Raw genomic sequence first — 14028 nt, 5'->3', positions numbered from 1 at the left:
GAGTTATCTAAGTTTTTTTTTTTTACAACATCGATATGGAACAATGGACTCAAGTACACGATGGAGGGTTCAAATACGAGTGGATCACAACAAGTCTATAAGAGTGCATAAATGGAGTCCTCAAAGAAGCTCGAACATTGCCGATAAATGCTCTTGCTCAAATAATATTCTTCGAATGCATAAATTATTTCGAAAAAAAAAAAAGAAGAAGAAATAAGAGTTGCTTTAGAGCATCGAGATAAATACAACGATAATTTTTTTCTTTTCTTTTCTTTTTTTTTTTGTAATTAACAAAGTTTAAAATATATTTATAATACTAAGTGAGAAATAAATGATTTACAAGATCTAGTAAACATGATGTACAGTCATACCTTCAATATGAAGGTGTGTATCATGTGAAGACCGGACGTCACAACCTTAATGCTAACGGAGGAAATGTTCAAATACCGAGGCTAAACGGGTTCAAGCGGTACTATTTATGTAACAAGTGGAATTTGGCATTCCATGTTCGCATTTTATGGCAATTTGATTACATTTAACATGAACTACAAGTATTTTATTGAGGACTACTATAAACTGTCAATATATGTTGCATGTTACTCCCCTAAATTTAAACTTTTTCCACATAAAGATTATTGAATCACGCACCCTAATATGTCTGTCATACATGCTAACCCATCGTTGTTGAGGATGAAGAAACTCTAATTAAAAGGACCTATGAGCAAAAGCGGATCGTCCAAACTCCATTGTAAATGAACGCATGTGTTTACAATCATACAAAACAGATTATGCACAAATTTTAAGTTACAACTTGCTTTCTGAATTAAATACAGAGGATAAGAGACTGTACCTTTAAAGAACCCTTCTTCAAGTATATCCCCCGATCAAACACGAACACGATGAGCAAGATGATCTCCCTCGAACAGCAACAAGCAGAAACTCGTTCCTCGAACAAACCGGACACAACCACAAGATTACCTTGGGATTCTCGATGTGAGAATCCAAGAGTGGTGGGCTCTGGCTTATTTTGGCTTGAGGGAAGGATTGGAGTTTAGGAGGAAGACGATCAATTTGAGAACAACACTGTCGCGTAGACGAAAAAGTCTATCGTATAGGCTTTACTTGATCATTTAGGCTCTCTAAAGTTATCGTATAGTAAAACTCTTTTACTTGATTACTAATAATGTCAATCGTGTGAGATTTTTTAAATCAAAATTCATTTTATCTCAATTTGCCATAAAATCATATAACTACTCACTAAGGGTGGTTATGGAGAAAAAAGAATTAATTATCATATAATTAATAAATTATAAATAAATACAATAACTAACTTATCATATTATATTTATAATCTATAGTTTTAATATTGCATCAAATAAAATATATAAACCATAGTTCTTTTTCTCTATTGCATGACATTTAATATAAATAATATTTATATTAAATTTAATAACTATGAATTTAATTCATAGAAATTGTATTTGAATCATATTCAAACATTAGTCCCTCCAATCAAATAATAATGTATCAAATACATTATATCATATATATCATATATAAATGAATTAATTTAATTATATCATATACAATCAAATTCCCTCTTGTTAATTTAAACATTTCAAATTAACTCAAAAATTGATTCTCAACTTGAATCCATTGAGCTATCAAGGAGACCTTATGGACCTATAGCTTGAAGCTCCAACGGTACGTGAATAACTAATTAAACTCTTTAATCACATTATCCACTACCCGTTAACTGTCGAACACTCCACTAAAGATACAGCTGCACTCTTTGCACTACAAATATATTTCTGTGTCAATTGGATATAACCTATTAACAGTACGATAACCATTCACAAATCGCTTGTAAGCATAGTTGGGCCAAATTACCATTTTGCTCCTATAATTACATCTAACTTCTTAAATACAATTGATCCCTCTAATGAACAATAGATCATAGTTCCATCATGATTTAGCCCCTCTCAGGCCAAGAGAGGGTATGACACCACATTGTTCAATACCCGGAGTCAGCCCTTAACGGAATGATTTATCTACTTACCCCTACTTCGAGAAATGAGTGAATTCCATCTTGTGTAGTTGAGTTCTAAACACTCCAATCAGACGAATCCCGAAAATGGTAGGCTTATTAAGTCGATGATCTGGCCACTTTCACCCATGCAAAAATAAGGACCTCTCTCATAAGCAGGAGTTCACAACTCAATCAGGATTAAATTCATGTTACCTATGGTCATCATAGTGAAATGAAAGTCTCAATTATGAACGGCGTTATACAATGAGACTAAATATTTTGTGGTCTGGTCTTATACAAACTCCTTTGTACAAAATATCTCCGCCCGCATATCTAATACATGAATGGCTATGATCAAATCATTTATAGCACTTTACAACATTTGTAATACCTACAAAACGGGTCATACTCGTAGTGTCACTAGGATAAGGTATCTAGTTTTATACATATACTACAGACTATTTAGGTTATCACTTAAAACACAATCCACTTGTATGTCTCCACATACATGTTTAAGTTACAACGATAACCATGGATCTTAGTTTATTGGTTTGCGGTTAATGCAACTAAAATATCAAATATTTCATAGACGGGAATAAAATATCATATATTATAAATCACAAATGTTTATTCATACAAGTGTTTACAAACTATAGAACCCTGCGAGATTTAGGGCATCAACCCCAATAGAGGAAACCTGGTAAACCAAAGAGTTCACAATACCATAATGAGATAGATCGGACAAAACCAAGCGCTCGACTAGGATGTGTGTTTTGTAATCAATTAGGTCATAATTGAAGGAAGTCCTTCATTATGAAGACAAACTCCAAATAATTAGGGAATTTTATTATTAATATCTCTATATTGTAAATACTATTTTTTGTGCAAATAATATTGAGTTGTATATTATTTTTATGTTTTACCCAATAAATATATTTTTTTTTCCTTTTAGAGCATGGCTTTAAATCCAGGACCAATTGATCTTGATATTCTGTACGACCAATTGATTCATCGATCATCAATTGTATGGGAAGATCGTACCACTGACGAGATATTCTCTAAACATCGAGTGGCAGTTGTTCATCGCACTATCCCACTCCACTCTCAAATACTACCATTACTTCGTAAGTCTGGATTTCATGGAGTTGTCAGATTGGGATTCATTCAGCTAGATCGGCATCTCATCATAAAACTAATCAAGAGTTAGAGATTTGAGATGCATACATTTCATATGCCCATTGGATAGCACTATCACTCTACAGGACATAGAAGTGTTGTTCAGGTTACCTCATGACGGTGAGTCGGTCTCTGGAGTGATGCATGATGACTTGTTGCATATTTGTCAACTGTTTCTCGATGTGACCTCATCCCCGGTAAAATTAAAGGATCGAGGTTAAGTTTGACATGGTTAGGGACACAATTCCATTAGCTTGCTAATGATGCAGATGAGAAAACCATCATGAGATATACGTGAGCATATATACTACAGATGATGGTTGGAAGTTCGTTTTTCTGAAAAATCAAGCTATTTCATTCACTTCATGTTCTTGTCATTATTAGCTAACCTTTATGTGTGGGACGATATTCTTGGGGTGGAGCATGTTTGACATAGTTGTATAGATAGCTATGCGAAGCAACAAACTTTGAAGTTTGTGAGATCGCCAGGCCTCTGATACTTTTGCAATTATGGACTTGGGAATGATTTCCAACAATGATCCATAACTCCGACATGTAAATGACGCTCTATCAATTGGACGAACCTACGGTTCGTATGTTATTTTAAATCAATTCAATTCAATTTAACAAATATTATTATATGACTAATCTAATTAATTTAAAATCTAAATTATTAATTTAAAAAATATAGATGAAGAGACAAATTTTGTGTGACTAGGACAGCTACACATGTAGTTAGTCAATACATATACATGTTTGATCTACTTCAACTTGATACATTAATACTAAACCAAATTGATTTTTTTATACAAATTTTTTTGTTGGGATTGGTGTCCTAATTCTCATGGAGTCTCGTTATTTTGTAAAGATACACATTGTTCAATGAATAAAATAAGTGTTATGTAATTCTGGCAATTACTCATATCCAATAAACAAAGCTCCATGGTTATCTTATGTGAACTTAAGCATATATATGTGATATACAAGTGGATCATGCCTTAAGTGATAACTTAAATCGGTCTGTAGTATAAGGATTAAGGTGGGATACCTGATCCTAGTGACACTATGGATATAACCCGCTTTGTAGAGGTTTGCAAATGTTGTAAACTTCTACAGATGGTAAGTCCTAACCATTCATATGGAGGCGTGGAGCGGGGGTTTCCTATAGAAAGAGTTTGTATAAGACCTGGATCACGAGATGACTAGACTCTATATATAACGCCGTTGATACTAGAGACCTGTATCTCACCTAAACGACCATAGGTGACACGACCTCAATCTTGAGTGTTCTGGGAACTCCTGCCTTTAAGGATGGTTCTTTGATTAGTATGAGTGAGAGTGGTCAGATTACCAACTCAACATGCCTACCTTTTTGGAGACTTGTCTGATCTGGGAATTAGGAACTCAATCCACAATATGGAATTCACTCCTTTCTCGAAGCAGGGATAAGTAAAGAGATTGCTCCCTTAAGGACTGATTCCGGGGCTTGAACATAGTGGCCACAACTTCTCTTTGGAGGAGAAGACTCAGTCATAGTAGAACTATGATTTATGTTCATTAGAGGGATCAGTGGTACTTAAAGAGGCAGATGTAACTACATGGGCATAATGGTTATTGGCTTAGCTATACTTACGAGTGATCTGTGAAGGGTTGTCGCATTGCTGATTGGTTAAGATGCACACATAACATATCTGTAGTAAAGAGAGTTCAGCTATCGGTCTTTAGTGGAGTGCCTAGCAGTTAACAGATGGTGAATCCCGTGACTAAAGAGTTTAGTCAGTTATTCACGTACCGTTGGAGCTTCGGAGCTATAGGTCCATGAGGTCCCCTTGGTAGCTTGGATTCTGTTGAGGATCAGTTCTTGGTGTTTGATTTGAAATGTTCAAATTGAAAGAGGTATTTTGATTTATATATGATATAATCGGTATGATGTATAAGATTACATCTAGTAGAGGATTGATGTAAATGAGATTTACATTAAGTACCATGGAATAGAAAAAGAGCTATGGTATTATATGTTTCATGAGATGAAATATTTAAAACATAGGTTATAAATATAGTATGATAAGTTAGTTATCATTTATGTTTATAATAATTTTAATTATTAGATAATTAATTTTTGTTTTTTTAAATAACCAAGTAGTGGGTGGTTATGGATCATGGTAACCTGAGTTTTAAAAGAAAATTGGTTTTCCTGTTTGAAATTTTGTTTTTTTTTTCAAAAGTTTTTGAAAAGGAATTTTAAGTTTTTCTCACCGTTGCAAAAGAACTCATGAAGTCGTCAAGTAAATTCGAATTTACTAAACAATGCGCTGAGTGAGCTAAACGATCGTGCCAGGTGTGAGCTAAACGATCGTCAGTATTTACTAAACGATCGGCATAGCTTTACTTGACGATCGTTGGCCAAAGGTAAACGATCGTGTAGTGTTTGTAGGTGACATACCGAGATAAACGATGAGCTAACAATTGCATAGCTTTTGCTAGATGATCACTAGGCTTTATCTAAACGATTGGGCATCGACCTATATGATAGGTCTTCTGTCATATTCCACTTGCTCAATCGTTTATTGCAATCGTTATTTTCCTCCATCCGTCTTGCCTCATATCAAGTCCGGACAGAGCCCACCCTCTAGATTCTCACACGAGAATAACAAGGTCGCCTTGTTTGGGTTGGTGTCAGACTCAACTCGACATCGTCGAGGTTTCCTGGAAGGACCGTTCGTGGTTGCTATGGAGGTCGTTGTGTTGCAGGGCGGAGGAGTTCGTGATTAGGAGGATCGTTGAGGACGAGCGCGAAGTGTTTTCGTTGCGGTGTTGTGGTTGTGTAGATCGGGTGTTCGAGGCTGCTGTTGTTCGAGTGGTCGTGCATCGAAGCATGGAGACGCATCCTTATATGTGTGTAGAGTTTGATCTCTGTTCATTTGAGTGTATTCATGTTGTAATTTCTTTGTATGATTTGCATAACCGTTTGTTGTGAAGTCGATTGTAAATGATTTGTTCATTCATGATTGTAATTTGGAATAGTCTTGTTCCGCTGCTCATGGAAATCTCGAGTTTGATTCCACTCACGTTTTTCCCCGTATGTTCACACTGTGAGATTTATGCTTGGCCTTGAGATGCCCAGGATGCATCCCCCTTCAGATGGTGTTTTCATGAGTCAATATCAAGGTGGACGAAGAGAGTATTTATAGTAAGTGAGTGAAGGGTGTGTGTCAACATGTCCTATGGTCTCTGTCATTGGTTCACACCATAAAATCATTCTGTACACCCTCGTGTCGCCTTCGAAGCGTTCCCCTTCGAATGGGTTTTATACAGTTGGTTAATATCAAGGTGAACTCTAGAAATGGATAGGGTCGCTTTAGGTTTTACCCCAATCGGATTTTTCCCCCTCGGATTGGCCTTTTGGGACAGACCTCTAGGGCTTAAAATGGCAGGTCACGCTTACGGGAGATTGTTAAGTAAGTTAATGATCTCTTGGCCAAATCAATGATGGCTTGTCGTTATAGGACAAGAGTTGTTCTGGTATTAATGACTGGTTGAGAACTTCTCAATTCAGAGAAGGGATAACTGACCTCTCTTCGACCTAAACCTTTGAAGCGTCATTATGAAACTAGATGTCACACGGGGTTCATGTTAGTTTTGGTAAAACCTTATTGGATGTTATTTTGTTCTACAACGGGTATTTGCTTAAAACCTAACGTAGGTCAATGTGTTTTTCTTTTCAGAAACTCGTTAGTATTTCTGTTTAAAGCTTTTAAAAATGATCGATTACTTACAGTGGAAAAAATTGTATGAAACAAATTTTGTGGCAAACAACCTCTATCCCACTACTCTCCAAAAGATGAAACAGGACAGTAAATATGATTTATTGGTCTTTGAGACATGTCTGGTAGAGAATGATGATTCTGTCTGGATCCTTGATTCAGGTGCTACCAATCATGTCAGTTCCTCTTATCAAAGATTCAATTCCTGGCAAACGTTGCCACAGGGAAAGATGACTTTTTGAGTCGGTACTGGTGAGGTTGATTCAACTGTTGTTATAGACAGACTGTAGTTATTTGTTGACAAGAAACGTTATCTATTACTGGATAATATTTTTGTAGTTTCTCATATTAAGAGGAACTTAATCTTGGTTTCTTGTCTTATTGAACAAAGCTACATTGTCTCCTTTTCTGAGAATAAAGTGTTTATTTTCAAAAATGGAATGGAGATTAGTTATGGTTCAATGGAAAATAACTTATATGTACTAAGGTCGTTAGTCATAAAAGCCTTGTTTAACACTGAAATGTTCGGTACAGCAACAACAGCTAAAAGACCAAAGGTTTCTCCAAAGGAAAACTCCCATCTTTGGCATCTTAGGTTAGGTCACATAAACGTCAATGAGATTGAGAAGTTGGTGAAAAGTGGACTTCAAAAGAGTTTAGAAGAAAACTCCTTGTCGGTATGTGAATCATACCTCGAAGGCAAGATGACCAAACGAACTTTTAGTGGAAAAAGTTATAGAGCCAGGTGTCACGATCATGATTGTCTAGGGCCTGTTGCTTCCCGTACCCCACAGAAGGGTTTCGGTTCTGGGATTTTTATTCTGCTTACTGCCATTTCTCCCCCAGATGGAACTTGGTTCCCTACCGCTCGGATGGTGAGATTCACCCTTGCGTTTACATCTGCTATCTCGGCTCTGACGACGTCAAGGGCCGACTGAAAGTCTTTAGACAAATCGGTTACCATCTGAATTATTGCTTTTTGGGAGCCGTCCAACTCTTCGACGCGCTCCTCTATGTGGGCAACAGAGCCCGATGAGCTATCGCCACGTTCAAAGCTACCGGACCGTGTTGTTTTGGTCTCAAGGATCTCTACCCTCATCATCAGTTCTCTGACAGGTAATCCGTCTAGGCGGCCCACTACCGCATCAATTCCATCGGCTTTCTCAGCAACTTCTTGTAGCCGAGTCTCTAGGAAACGGATACTATCCGGGACCTCTCTCAAGTAGAGCATTTGATCTTTCATCTCTACCAACCTTTCCACGTGGGACTTGTTCAGGTTCTTCATCGCCGACATGATCACTGATCTTTCTGTCTATGAGCCGACTTGGCTCTGATACCAACTGTCACAATCGCTCTTTCAGGAGCTTCTCTTAGCGATTGTGCAGGACTTGTTCAGGTTTTTGTCGCCGACATGATCACTGATCTTTCTCTTTATGAGCCGACTTGGGTCTGATACCAACTGTCACAATCGCTCTTTCGGAAGCTTCTCTTAGCGATTGTGCGGCACTTATTCCCGCTCACGAACAAGTCAGCCAACTCGAATACGAACTACCGGTGGCACACCGAGTACCTCTCACAACCTTCACCCCCGTTTTAGGGGAAACAGTTTTAGAAAACGGGTTTGGAGAAAAGGTTTTCGTAAGCAGTTTTTGTGAGTGTGAATAAAGAAAGAAAGATTGTAGTAGGCTAGAAAGTAATAAGCAACAACAATAGCTTTATAGAGTACTACTCCGGGTATGGAGAAGTGATGATTAGTCTTATCTCCATATAGTGCATTCTGAACAAAAAGCCAACTGGCACCCTTGCATATGCAAAAGGGCGAGTTGTCACTTACAATGGAAATGTAAAGAAAGCAAGCTAACTAAGCTAATACAATACATGATATGAAAGTATGCTAGAAGGGGGTTGGATCGGGCATGCGGCCATGGGCAACAGGCCCTGGACAAGCATGATCGTGACACCAGGGAAGCCTTGGAGCTTGTACATTCAGACCTCTGTGGTCCGATGAATGTTAGAGCTCGAGGTGGGTATGAATATTTTATCTCTTTCATAGATGATTATTCAAGGTTTGGGTATCTCTTCGTAATGCAACATAAGTCTGAAGCCCTTGACATGTTCAAGAAGTATAAAGCTGAAGTTGAAAACTTGTTAGGTAAGAAGATAAAAACACTACGATATGATCGTGGTGGAGTGTATATGGACCTCTAATTCCAGAACTATGTGATAGAACATGGGATTGCGTACGAACTCTCGGCCCCTGGTACACTTCAGTAGAATGGTGTATCAAAAAGAAGAAATAGGACCTTGTTGGACATGGTCTGGTTTATGATGAGTTTTGCTCATCTTCCATACTCGTTTTGGGGTTATGCAATGCATACTACATGTTATATCCTGAACAACGTTCCCTCGAAAAGTGTTTCTGAAACACCTTTTGAGTTATGGAGAGGTCGTAAAGGTAGTTTACGCCATTTCAGGATTTGGGGCTATTCAGCACATGTGCTAGAGACTAACCCAAGAAGTTGGAACCGCGTTCAAAGGTTTTCCTCTTTATAGGCTACCCCAAGGAAACGATAGGAGGATACTTCTATGATCCAAGTGAGAACAAAATGTTTGTTTTCACTAATGTCATCTTCTTGGAAGAAGACCACATGAGGGATCATAAGCCACGAAGTAAGTTCGTTTTACGTGAGATCTAAAGTGAGACTGAGACTGCTGAGTGTACAACAAGAGTTGTTGAACAGGTCGACGGATCAACAAGAGTTGTTGAGGTCGAGATGTTTAGTTAACCAGCTCAAGAGTTGAGACTGTCTCGACGTAGTGGGAGGGTTATGAACCCACCAGATCGCTACATGGGTTTGACTGAAGCCCAAACGTCATTAAGAATGATGGGTCGAGGATCCGTTGTCTTTTAAGAAAGCAATGGAGGATGTTGACAAAGATGAATGGGTTAAGGCCATGAACCAAGAAATGGAGTCTATGTACTTCAATAACGTTTAGGAGCTTGTTGATCCACCTGATGGGGTGAGACCTATTGGGTGTAAGTGGATCTATAAGCGAAAGAGAAGTGTAGATGAAAGGTACAAACTTTTAAGGCTAGATTTGTGGCAAAGGGTTAATAGTTCCAGATCAAGAGCAAAGAGTTTGCAAGCTTAATAGGTCCATTTATGGGCTGAAACAAGCATCTCGATCTTAGAACATCAGATTTGACACTGCTGTTAAGTCGTTTGGCTTTGACCAGAATGTTGATGGGCCTTGTGTTTACAAGAAGATCATCAACAACTCAGTAGCTTTCATGGTATTATATTTGGATGATATCCTACTCATTGGGAATGATGTAGGATATCTGACTGACATCAAGAGTTGGCTAACTGCCTAGTTCCAAATGAAAGATTTCGATGAGGCACAGTATGTTCTACTTCTCGGGATCCAGACTATTCGGGATCGCAAGAAGAAACGGTTAGCTCTGTCTCAGGCATCGTATATTGATCAAATGTTGATCAGGTACATGATGTAGGATTTCAAGAGGGGGTTGTTACATTTCAGGCATGGAACCATTCTGTCTAAGGATCAATGTCCTAAGACACCTCAAAAGGTTGAAGAGATGAGACGAATTCCCTATGCTTCTATTGTAAGAAGCTTGATGTATGCAATGTTGTGTACCAGACCTGACATTTGCTATGCAGTAGGGATTGTCAGTTGGTATCAGTCTAATCCAGGATTTGATCACTAGATGGCGGTCAAGACGATCCTCAAGTATCTTCGGAGAACGAGGGTCTACATACTTATGTATGGAGCTAAGGATCTGATCTTTACGGAATACAATGTTGTTGATCCCTTTACAAAGACCCTCGCGGCTACAGTGTTTAAGGGTCACTTGGAAAGTCTGGGTCTGCGAGACATGCGGTATTTTGTCTAGGGCAAGTGGGAGATGATACTAGGGTATGCTCTAGTTTATTGTATATTGTACATTTTTATATTATATTGTACATTAGTCTCCCGAGTCATTAAGACAAGTGGGAGATTGTTGGGATTGGTGTTCTATACAAAGAGTTTGTTTAAAACCTGGACCACGAGATGACTAGACTCTGTATATAACACCATTAATACTAGAGACTTGCATCTCACCTAAACGACCATAGGTGACACGACCTCAATCTTGAGTGTCTTGGAAACTCTTGCCTTTGAGAGCGATTCTTTGATTAATATGGGTGAGAGTGGCCAGATTGTCCACTCAACATGCCTACCTTTTTAGGGACTTATCTGATTTGGGAGCTAGAAACTCAATCCACAATATGGAATTCACTCCTTTCCCGAAGCAGGAATAAGTAGAGAGATTGCTCTTTTAAGGGTTAATTTCGGGGCTTGAACATAGTGGCCACAGTTTCTCTTTGGAAGAGAAGACTCAGTCATAGTAGAACCATGACTTATGTTCATTAAAGGGATCAGTGGTACTTAAGAAGTACTTATGAGCGATCTATGAAGGATTGTCGCACTGCTGATTGGTTAAGATGGACACATAATATTTCTGTTGTAAGGAGAGTTCAGTTGTCAGTCTTTAGTGGAGTGTCTGACAGTTAACGGATGGTGGATCCCGTGAATAAAGAGTTTAGTCAGTTATTCACGTACCATTGGAGCTTCGGAGCTAGAGGTATTTTGATTATATATGATATAATCGGTATAATGTATAAGATACATTTAGTGGAGGATTGATGTAAATGAGATTTACATTAAGTACCATGGAATAGAAAAAGAACTATGGTTTATATGTTTCATGAGATGAAATATTAAAGCTGTAGATTATAAATATAGTATGATAATTTAGTTATCATTTATGTTTATGATAATATTAATTATTAGATAATTAATTCTTTTTTCTTTTAAATAATCAAAGTAATGAGTGGTATTGGATCATGGTAACCGTGAGTTTATAAGGAAATTGGTTTTCCTATTTGATTTTTTTTTCAAAAGTTTGAAAAGAATTTTCAGTTTTATCTCCACGCAAAAGAACTCACGAAGTCATTAAGTAAATTTGGATTTACTAAACGACGGCTGGGCAAGCTAAATGATTGTGCAGGTGCGAACTAAATATCATACAGTATTTACTAAACGATCGCATAGCTTTGCTAGACGATCACTGGCCCAAGGTAAACGATCGTATAGTGTCTGTAGGTGACAGACCGAGCTAAACGATCGCATAGCTTTTGTTAGATGATCGCATAGATTTATCGAAACGATTGGGCATCGACATATACCATAGGTCTCTGCCATCTCCCACTTGCTCAGTCGTGCATGCAATCGTTGTTTCCTCCGTTTATCTGCCTTATACCAATTTCGAACAGAGCCCACCCTCTGAATTCTCACACCGAGAATATTAAAGTCGCCTTTTTGGTGGTGTCAAGACTCAACTCTGACACCGTCAAAGGTTTCCTAGAGGCTGTTCGTGGTGCTATCGAGCCATTCATGTTGTGAAGAAGTTCGTACCAAGGAATCATTGAGGGGAGCACGAAGTGTTCGTGCTTTGTTCGTTGCGGTGTTGGCGGTCGTGTAGATCGGACGTTTGAGGCTGCCGTTGTTCGAGTGGTCGCGCATTCGGAGCGTGGAGATGCATCATTTATATGTGTGTAGAGTTTGATCTCTATTCATTTGAGTGTATCATGGTGTGATTTCTCTGTATGATTTGCATAACCCATTTATTTTGAAGTCGACTGTAAAATGATTTAGTTTTCATTCATAATTGTAATTTGGTATAATCTTGTTCCGTTGCTCATGGAAATCTCGAGTTCGATTTCCTTCATTTTTAATGTATTTATCTTTAATATTTTTTAATATAATATTTTATGTTTCATTTTTTTTGGGGGACCTTACAGGTCCTTATTCGTGAGAGAATTATCCTCCAATAATCTCTCTAAGAACTTCTTCGACTGTTTATCCAAGAAGCTTATTTGTGAGTGTTTTCTTTGTGATTCAGGGCCTCAAAAGTTTTATTCCATGCATTCACATTCTCGTTGATAATCAATCTAGTAGAATCTTCACTGTGTATTACCTTCTTCAAAGATACTCCTTATCCTGAAACCAAGAACTGTCTTCATAATATCAAATGGATTCAGAAACTTTACTGAAGGATTTAAGGAAATTAAAGCTAACAGGTGAAGAATTTCATAATATAAATTTCGTTTTGCAACTTTTTGGATCAGAATCCTAGAGCTCCCCCTAAATTTTCAGAACAGCTTTATGGCAAAAGAAACTAGGAAATATGATTGGAGAGTTCATTGACGTGGACTCATATCAGGGAAATTTTTTATGGGGAGAAAACATGAGGGTTAAAATCCTTATAGATATCTCCAAACCCTTTAGACGTGGTATCAAGATCAATGATTTTATCTTACCCATATTAGATGGTTTCAGATTCGCCATTAAAAACAAGTATACTTCGATTCAAGTTTTCATATTTTTATTAAAAACAATGGATAAAATATATAAATAGAAGGACTAATATCTTAACAAATTCCTGTACAATGCTTAAATATAATAATTACAATACAATCTAATACCTTTAAATATACTCTATTTAATTAAAGGATAGATTTTACCTAAAACCCTCAATAATGTCATTTTAAAAGTTGACTTTAGTTAAAATATTATAAAATTTTCAAAACCAATAATACTTGTGTGTTACTTAGGATTGGCAACGGGATCGGATCGGGCCGTAGGTGGGGAGTCCCCGTCCTCGACCTTGTGGGGGAAATTCCCCAAATGGCGGGGACGAGGGCAGAGATTCCCCATCGGGGAAACGGGATCCCCGCAAGCCCCATTCCCTGTTTCCTCGCAGGGATTCCCTTACTAATTCCCCGCGGGGAATCCTTATTAGATCTCCGCGGGGATTTTTTTTTTCTTTTAATTTTTTAAGTTTGGGTTTGACTTTTGGACTTAAATTTAGAATTTATATATTCAATATTGGGCTCACAACACTATAAGTCTATATAGTATACATTATAAACATACATATAAATAAGTTATTTTATATATTATAAATATATATTTATAAAATATTAAAAATAT

Source organism: Benincasa hispida, chromosome 4 (genome assembly GCF_009727055.1).
Source record: "Benincasa hispida cultivar B227 chromosome 4, ASM972705v1, whole genome shotgun sequence".
Taxonomy (NCBI): domain Eukaryota; kingdom Viridiplantae; phylum Streptophyta; class Magnoliopsida; order Cucurbitales; family Cucurbitaceae; genus Benincasa; species Benincasa hispida.
The sequence above is the reverse complement of the archived record's forward strand: the minus strand, read 5'-3'. Positions refer to the sequence as shown.